Consider the following 10,145-nt stretch of genomic DNA (forward strand, 5'->3'; position numbering starts at 1 on the left):
ATGACATTCCTAACACCCAGGGCCCAGAACTCCTTCCCACGGGTGATGTACGTGGTCCAGAGCAGCAGGATGGGGGCAGAACCAGGCATGGACCTCACAGCAGCATCTCTGCTGGCTGCTTCCAAAGACAACAGGGGCTCCCTGAGGAGGGGCCCCTGGGTCTTAGCTCTGCGGCGTGGAGATGGGGCCCTGGGGGAGTAGGTGCAGAAGATGCCCCTAGGAAGAGCGGAAAGGCACCCAGGGATGTGAAATAAAGCCGAGACTTGTCTTTAATCCAGAAACTCCAGTCAGATACACATCCCGGGAGCAAGAACAGCTGTAAAAGATGAGGAGGGACGTTCATATGACAAGACATACTCTCTTCTGGAACAAGCGGTCAGGGTGTTGTAGACCAGTAGAGGGGATGGAGTCATAGCTGCCAACCAGACTCATCCCTCTGCTTTGCCAAGGGCTTAGCTGTGGCACACACAATTCTCTGAGCCTCATAACTTTCCTAGGATGGGTAAAGCAAGAATTACATCTCCATTTTGCAGATGACAAAACTGAGGCTCAGAAGGTTGACTGGACTGCCCAGACTCACATACCAAAGAAAAGGTGGAACCAGCACTTGGGCTCAGGGGTCCTGCTCTTCAGTCTGGAGCAGGTCAGATGCAGAGGAAGAAACATGGGGTTTGAGGTTAGAAAGGTCTGAGTTCAAACCTCAGGTCTTCCACTTCCTGGCGGTGTGCCCTGGAACAAGTCACTTACCTCTCTGAATTTCTGTTTACTCATCTGAGATGACAGTCAGAATGGGATCTGTCTAAGGCACTTTGCATCTTAGACACTTTTACCTCCATGAATTCCCATGAAAGCTTTCGGAGGCAAGAGTCATTCTCATCAGCTCCGTTTTTCAGCAGAGGACTCCGATGCAGAGAGACTGTGTAATCTGCACAAGGTCACATAGCAGGGAAGTTGAGGACGGACCCAGGATTCAAATCCAGGCAGCCCAGCCCACAGACATTTGTAAATTTCAATGAAATCCTTTATGCAAAGAGCAGAGTAGGTAATGGACAAACATAGCTTCCTTCCTAGCACATTTATTTGTGGTTAACCTCGAAGATCCCAAAGGGTAAATCTGAGAATGGGGAATTCTGAGGAAATTCTACAGAAACAGCCTTGTGCGGTCCTGTGGGGGGGGCACTCTGTGCTGTGGGGGTTCTGGAAGGAATCCGTGGGAGGCTGGGAGGAAGATCTGGTCTGTCAGCTTCCCTAGGAAAACCTTCCCCTGGGCCAGCCACAGGCTGTAACCGGATTCCCGCTCCGCCTCTGCATCTGGCCCAGGGACCTCATGGCAGGGAGGCCCAGCGCCTGGCCCTTTGCCCCTGGACAGAGTGGGCCCTGTGTCATGGTGGGGTGGGTGGGGAGGTCAGGAGGGCCACGGGAGGGGGCGCGGTGGGTGCTCTGCCCTGAGAACACAGGGCCTGGGCACCCCAGAGCCCCCGGCAGCTGCTGGCGTCTGTCAGCCACCTTGCAGGGCGCAGCCGGGGGCCTCCTGGCCCCTACATCTTCCTGACAGGCCCCTCTTCTGAGATCAGGAAAAAACAACAAGAGTTCCTCCCCTCACACAACCCATTTGTTAGATGAAGGCCGGGCACCAGCACCTTTCACCTCCTCAAAGTCAGCATTTCCCTGTCAAGGCCCCGCAGGGCCAGAGACAGAGATGGATGGAAGGGACTGTGTGTAGAAAAAGCCCTGTGGGCCGGGTGCAGTGTCTCACGCCTGTAATCCCAGCACTTTGGGAGGCCGAGGTGGGCGGATCACGAGGTCAAGAGATCGAGACCATCCTGGCCAACATGGTGAAACCCTGCCTCTACTAATAATACAAAAATTAACTAGGCACAATAGTGCACACCTGTAGTCCCAGCCATGCAGGAGGAGAATCTCTTGAACCCAGGAGGCGGAGGTTGCAGTGAGCCAAGATTGCACCACTGCACTCCAGCTCGGGCAACAGAGCCAGACTCCACTTCAGAACAGAGAGAAGCCCTGCGGATGTGCCAGGAGAGCCCTGTTTTCAGGAAGGGAGGGAACCTGGTCTCTGGCAGCTGTGGTGCAGAATGAGGGGAGGAAGAGGAAAAGTGTGAGTCAGGAGGAGGCCCCCGGGAGGGCTTGCAGCCTGGCCACACCTGAGCCATCCCAAGGAACTTGTGCAATTTCCCCCACTGTGTGCAGCAGGCAGGCGTGTACTTGGCAGGACAGGGCGGCTTCTGTTCGCGGCCACCCCACCCACCTGAGTCTGGAGAGACAGGGTGTCGGGGAAGGACCCTGGACCTGGAGGCAGAAGACACCAGTTCAAGGTGTGACCTTGCCTGTTATGTATGGGCTGTGTGGCCTCAGGCAAATCGAAGCCCTTCTCTGAGCCTCATTTTTCTCACTAGCAAAGTGGAGTTGACAGTTCTGGCCTCACGTGGCAGTGAGGAGGATAAATGAACTGCATCTTAGAACATCTGGCTATTAGGGTGATGCATGTGACGAACAGCCACACCTCTGTGCTCAACTAGGCAGAGCCAGTCTACAGCCATACTACCCTGACTGTGCCTGATCTCAGAAGCTAAGCAGGGTTGGGCCTGGCCAGTACTTGGATGGGAGAACTATGCAGAGCCACTGGGCAGGTCACATCGTGATGTAGGTGACGGTGGCTCATCCTCACCCCCAGATACCTTTTCCTATGTCAATATAACCCAAGGGTCCAAATCATGGCCTTGGGAATCAGGGGCTCAGCTCTATGTTTTTTTTTGTTTTGAGACAGAGTCTTGCTCTGTCCCCCAGGCTGGAGTGCAGTGGCTCGATCTTGGCTCATTGCAACATCTGCCTCCTAGGTTCAAGTGATTCTCCTGCTTCAGCCTCCCGAGTAGCTGGAATTGCAGATGCCCACCACCACGCCTGGCTAATTTTTGTATTTTTAGTAGAGATGGGTCTTGCCATGTTGGTTAGGCTGGTTTCGAACTTCCTACCTCAGGTGATCTGCTTGCCTTGGCCTCCTAAAGTGCTGGTATTATAGGCATGAGCCACTGCACCTGGCCTTAGCTCTGTTATTAATAAGCTAAATGACTTTGAGTGACTTACCTTATTGCTTGAGCCTCAGTCTCCTCATCTGTAAAATGGTGATAAACTTTTTCCTTCCACACATGGGTTTGCTGAGAGACATGAGTGAGGTGGTCTACGAAAACTCTCCTCATGGTCTGGCATGGAGGGGTAACATCTGCATGATGACAATGATACCTGAGATTTTTGCCTTAAGGACAACTCCAGAAGGGCCCTGTGAAATATTTATATGCCACCAAACAGGGAACAAGATGAAGCCATTAGCCTGAGCTTACATAGTAGAATGTGTGAATCAGATGAGATGCCTGGTCTCTAGCGAGGCCTTAAGGGATGAACAGAAGACAGGCATATTTCGGATATGGCATACATGGCTACGGACTAGTGTGTTTACCACTGGGCCTGGGATTTATCTGAAATGTACACATGTGCCCTTTGTTTCTCAGAAGACTTTGAGGCAGCAGAGTTACTACAGCCTGCCAGCCTGCCTGACAAAGCTCTTTGTTTTTTTTTTTGAGATGGAGCCTGACTCTGTCACCCAGGCTAGGGTGCAGTGGCACAATCTCAGCTCACTGCAACCTCCGCCTCCTGGGTTCTTGCCTCAGCCTCCTGAGTAGCTGGGATTACAGGCACCTGCCGCCATGCCCAGCTAATTTTTGTATTTTAAATAGAGATAGGGTTTCACCATGTTGGCATGTTGGCCAGGATGGTCTCGAACTCATGACCTCAGGTTATCTGCCTGCCTCAGCCTCCCAAAGTGCTGGGATTACAGGTGTGAGCCACCATGCCCAGTTCCAACAGTGCTTTTATAAGGCTCAAATAATATGATCCAGGGGTCAGAGTTGAGTAAACTACAGAACAGCCCTTGCATTCCACCCCAGGGGCCCAATAATGAGGTCTTTCTCTAACTCTCAGAAAACACAAAGCTAAGGGAGATAAGTTCTGTGGATGGGTTTTCTGTGTGTGTGTGTGTGTGTGTGTGTGTGTATGTGTGTGTATGCATGTGCACCAACACACACACACACACACATACACACATTTAAACCGTTGGTGCTATACTTTTCTGCTGCCAAGATTGTAGGCAGATGACTGAAAAATATAATACACAGAATGGCCTGCATAGAAACCTGGCTCTTGGAGGTGACATGACTCAGTTTCCTTGACTGTAAAGCGGAGGCTGACTGTATAATCCAGGTACAGACACTCAGTAAGCACCCAGCGAATGACCACTTTCCAGGCGGTCTGGATTGGAGTCAGCTGTGCAGAATGAAAACAAGTGACAAAAGGGGAAACACACACAGAGTTATTATTCTCCCTCATCAAAGCGCAGCGGCAGTCCATGGCCTCTCCTCCGGGTGCTGTCTCTCTACCTTGCTCCCCTGTGGCACCTTGTTCAACTGGCATGTCAGAATTCCTAGCAGCACAAAGGAGGAAGGGCAAATGGACTCTCCCCATCTCTCTGTCCACCCCCGTTTTTTAAAGAAAAATAGACAGGAGGCCTGGGCGAGGTGGCTCACGCCTATAATCTTAGCACTTTGGGAGGCCGAGGCAGGCAAATCACAAGGTCAGGAGTTCAAGACCAGTCTGGCCAGCATGGTGAACCCTGTCTCTACTGAAAATACAAAAATTAGCCAGGCATGTTGGTGGGTGCCTGTAGTCCCAGCTATTCAGGAAGCTGAGGCAGGAGAATCGTTTGAACCTGGGAGGCAGAGGTTTCAGTGAGCCGAGATTGTGCCACTGCACTCCAGCCTCGATGACAGTGAGACTCTGTCTCAATAATAACAACAACAACAACAACAGACATGAGGCTTGCTCTGTTGCCCAGGCTGGTCTTGAACTCCTTTCCTTGAGCAATCCTCCCACCTTGGCTTCCCAAAGTGCTGTAATTTACAGGAGTGAGACACAGTGCCCAGCCTCTCTACTTTTGTTCTCTTTTTTTGAAACAGAATCTCACTCAGTCACTGAGGCTGGAGTGCAAAGGCGTAATGGCAGCTCCCTGTAATCTCCACCTCCCGGGTTGAAGCAGTTCTCCTGCCTCAACCTCCTGAGTATCTGGGACTACAGGGACACGTCATGGCTAATTTTTGTATTTTTAGTAGAGACAGGGTTTTGTCATGTTGGCCAGGCTGGTCTCGAACTCCTGACCTCAAATGATCCATCTGTCTCAGCCTCCCATAGTGCTGAGATTACAGGCATGCAACATTGCACCCAACCAACCCTGCCCTGTTTTAAGGAGGCATTCTGAAAGTCCTGTTCAACAACTGCTCTATAGACCAACTGGTCAGAACTATATACTTGGCAGTGAGGAGCTGCTGGGGAGGCTGGGACCTTGGTGGACCCAATAATTCTTCCCCCTTCTTCTTCCCCATCAAAATCTATTCTCAAGGAAAAGAGCTAAGGTAGGGCTGCCAGATGAAATGCAGGGTGCCCAGGTAAGTATGTTCCAGGAAATATGTGGGACATAGACTAAAAAATAGTTTGTTGTTTTCTGAAACTCAAATTTAACCGGGTGTGTTTTCCCCCCCTAAATCTGGCAATCCTAATCCACAGCTAAACTTATTTTCAGGATGCAGAAGGCTCCAGCCTTACCTTTTGAGTCAGGATGTTGCACTTTGACAGAAGGCTCTGGAAGGAAAGTTTAAGGGAGCCTTCCAGAGGGAAATGTGGTGTTGGGGTAGGTCTGCCTTTGGCTGTGGGCTTTCTGGCTGCTGGAGGAGCCTAGGGTCGCCAGGAAAGCCTTCTGTGGAGGTCTTTACAGAGAGACAAAGCAGAGGGGTGGAGCAAGGGCGGCCCAGGTGGAAGGAGCAGGGACAAAGGTGAGTGCCCCTGGGCAGGAAGTGCTGAAAGAAAGAAGGAGGGAGGCCGCCAGACCTGGGCCCAGAGCCAGCCTGGGAGACTCCCAGCCGCTCACTTCCCGGGGCTCCCTTTCCCAGCCCCTTGCTTTCCAGGCAGCAGTGCCATTATTTGGGGAAACCAGCTAACCAGATAGGACAGCAAACCGGGGATTTATGTGGTGTGGGAACAGCTCAGGTTTCCCTCACTGTTTACCCAGCAGTATTTTTTAAAACAGAAATCAGCGTGTGGGTAACCGCAGCTGTGAGTTACTAGCTCTGGCTGTGAGAGCTGGGGTGGGGGGAGTCTCTTCAGAGCCCTCTGCCCACTGGCCTGGGAGCTGCCGAAGGAATGTGCCTCTCCCGACCCAGGCCAGGTGGAGAGGGTGGTCCCAGGGAGGTCCCAGATCACTGCCCAACTCGCCCTTCCCCTCCCAGTGAAGGCCAGCATTCCCAGGGGAGGTGTGATGATGGTTCAAGGTCTAAAGCTTTAGAGATCGGTCAGTTTAGGGGTCAGAACCCATGGAGCCAAGCAAGCAAACACAAGTTCCCCAAGCCAGCTGGGCGGGAGACAACTGGATTCCTTTGATGGGAGAAAGAGGAGGGCAACAGCTACTTGGCACTGGCCAATTTCCCCTTGCATGAACATGGGCCCAGTATAACCAACCATATCTTTCCATTTGTCCAGAAAAGCCATATTCCCAGATTTTTTTTAAATCAGCAGCCCTGTCAACTTTTAAGTGTTGGCAATGAATTTAAAACACTACCATTCCATTAAAAGCACCCTGGCATGACTGGTTATCTGCAATCTCTGATCTTCACCAAGTCTCTCTGTTCCCCATTTTACAGATCAGGAAACTGAGGCCCAGAAAGGCCTAGTGACTTAGCCATGGCTGCATCAGTTGTTAATGGGAATGCTGTGAGGCCGGGAAGCCTGTTGCATGTTCTTTGCCCAGCCCAGCAGTTTTGCTGGCTTGGCTATGCCAGGGGTCTCACCAAGCAGTTCTCAAGTGCTTCCTGTGCGTCTCTCATTTGCATAGACATGATATTTACAAACACATCCATCATCTACTTCATTCTGGCAAGGACCCTGAGGAAGCAGAGCTGGCATTAATCCATTTTTTAAACTGGTGAGAACACTGAAGTTTGGAGAGGCTGGTGACCTGCCAAAGTCACAGTCCTAGAAGGGGCTGGAGCCAGGGCCTCCCATTACAGATGGAGGGTTTTTCCATCCCTAAACTCAGTCATTCCATAAAAATGTCAGGCTCCTTGGGGAATACAGCTTGAGATGGATAATCAGCTCCTCCTAAAAGGGAACCATAAATGGATGGGATGCTTGGGTAAACTGAATATTCTTTGTAACTTAAAGTTAATTGAAAATCCATAGGTTATCAATTTTCCAAGCAGGAGAATAAAATAGAAGGTATTTCAAAGAGCAATTATAGTAGGCACGGCTTAATCTTTCTTTGATGATTCTGAAGGCGTTTCAGGGGAATGTAATGCCTTAGGGCATCATTATGAACACCAATAATTACTGTGTAGGGCTGCAAGGCAAGTTCTCATCCATCCCCTCCTGGCCGTCTGGGGTTTTTTGAGAGAGGATCGAGCAGGGAGTGGTGAGCGTGTGCCTGTCTGTGTTACTCGCTGCTCTCTCCACCTTTGTCCATTTCAGAGTGGTGCTGCGGAAGATGCAGTGTCCCTGGAAGGGGGAGGTCACTTCACCTTAATGAGCTTCTGCTTCTTTAATAAGACGGGGATAATGCCAACTCCTATACTCATTGTCAAGATTTTGTGGGGCTCAGGTGTCTGTGTCAGAGCAGGAAGAAACTTCAGATCGCAATGTGCACTGGCTTCATTCTGCCATGGAAAAATCTGAGGCCCAGAGAGGTTAGGGACCTCATCCGAGGTCACCCAGCCAGGGAGAGGGTATCAGAATCTGGGTTTTCTGCTTCCTAGCCTTTTTCCTGAATACAACACTAAGGAAGAAAAAGATCTGGAGGGAAGGAAAGATTAACACATGATTACACATGCAAACAATACTGGGGTCTCTCCGGTCAGAGAAGAAAAGGTCTGATCTCCCAGCCTCAGGAGAGGGGCCGTCCAAGTCCTGGAGGAGGTGAACCCCTTAGTTCAGGGCGGGGAGGAGCCTGCGGGGAGCAGGACACCACTGTGAGGTTTATAGTTTCATGAATGTCAGAGCTTTTTAAAATGTAATTTTAAGTATGCAGCCTCCCAGGGTCTTTCTTCTTTTAATTGAACAAATAAACCATCTCCTCTAAGGCATGCTTGGCCAGAGAAAGGCAGGTGCAGCGCTTATGGAGGAGAGCAGCAGCTTAGAAGGATTCTGTGTCATGGAGAAGTAAAACATCCCAGAAACAAAGAGCAGCCAGCCTTGACTAAGCCCCAGAGAGGCAGGACACCAGGGGTGCACACACATAAACACACATATACACATATGCACGCCTCCTCCCTGGAGCCTGAGAGTCCCTACATACATCCTGTGCATGTGGGCCACATATCACACAAAATTGAATACAGACAGGCTCAGAGCACCAGCACACACGTGTGTCCTTGCCAGATGGCCTCAGGGATGCTACTAAGCACGTGTGTGCCTGCTCACCCATAGGGCAAAGCCCCTGTATCTGGGCAGAAATGCCAAAGCAGGGGAAGGCACACACACACACACACACACACACACAGCCACAAAAGCTCAGTCCACACTCAGCATTCCTAACAATGCACACACACAGCTAGACACGAAAGGAGACACGTCAGGTCAATGTTCTCACTCCTGCTCCCCATACACATGTGCATGTCCACATTCACCACTGCGGTATATATAGTGCAGATTCACAGACAGCTGGACACAGAGGTGAGCTCTGAAACCCAGTGTCTACACACTCTGGTCTTTGTTACACACTCACACACTGAACCCATGTCCTCAGCCTTCGGTTATTTTTGTGTTTTTTTTGAGCTGGGGTTTTTTGTTGCCCAGGCTGGAGTGCAGTGGTGCGATTTCATCTCATTACAACTTCCTCCTCCCGGGTTCAAGTGATTCTCCTGCCTCAGCCTTCCGAGTAGTTGGATTACAAGGGCCTGCCACCACGCCCTGCTAATTTTTGTGTTTTGGTAAAGACAGGCTTTCAACACATTGGCCAGGCTGATCTTGAACTGACCTCAAGTGATCTGCCTGCCTCAGCCTCCCAAAGTGCTGGGATTACAGGCGTGAGCCACCGCGCCTGGCTGAGACGCCGGTTATTTTGAAAGCTGAATGTGGTTACATTTTCAAACAGCAATAGCATTCACCTCCGTCAGTTTAACCCACATCACAACTCCCACTTTTGGCACCCAAACAGTTAATTTCTCAGTTCATGGGCCTTCAAAATCCTGCTCTAGTCTCTGGAGGAGCTTTCGCCTACAGAGGAGGGGTAAGGGAAACCAGTTCATGGATTTAGGTAGAAACATTTTAGGTGTAGCTTTCACAAACAGAGGAGTGAGAAAAATTGATTCATGGATTTAGATGGAAACATTGTAGCATGAACCCAGCTGAGGGCCTGGGAGCGCCATCTGCTGGTGATAATTAGAACCGCAGCACTTTCTGCAACGTGCACAGGCCAGAGAGCTCTACCTTCCGAGAGGCAGGACCCATTCTTCTGACCCTAGAAAGGGGGGACCGATGGCGATGTCAAACCACTGTGGCCCCACAGCCGTATGCAGACACCGGGGATAGGAAGAGAGCTACTTTCCGGTTACTAAACCTTTTAAAACAGCCCAGGCTTATGTCTACTCTGAGCTTCCATTTTCTAGGTTTTAAGTGGAAGACACATGAACCCCAGTGGGTGGCTAGCTATCCCTACTACAAGTCTGTGATGTCTCCGCCCAGTGGCAGAGCTGGAAGGCAGATGCTATCGGGGCTGCATCTGCCTCATTCACCAGTATAGGCCTAAAACCATGGAGGGAGGCTTTGGCTTGGATCTCCACTTGGCCTGTGTCTAAAAGGCTCTCAGACACCTCAACGCTACATTTCCAACCAAATCTCCTGCTGATTCTTTAGGTTCTCTGTTTCCAGGTAGATTCACTTCCGTAGATTTTTTTTTTTTTTTTTTTTTTGAGACAGGGTCTGGCTCTGTTACCCAGGCTGGAATACAGTGGTGCAATCTTAGCTCACTGCAGGCTTGACCTCAACTTTAAGTGATCCTCCATCCTCAGCCTCCCAGTATCTGGGACCATGGGTTT

Source organism: Callithrix jacchus, chromosome 5 (genome assembly GCF_049354715.1).
Source record: "Callithrix jacchus isolate 240 chromosome 5, calJac240_pri, whole genome shotgun sequence".
Lineage (NCBI taxonomy): Eukaryota > Metazoa > Chordata > Mammalia > Primates > Cebidae > Callithrix > Callithrix jacchus.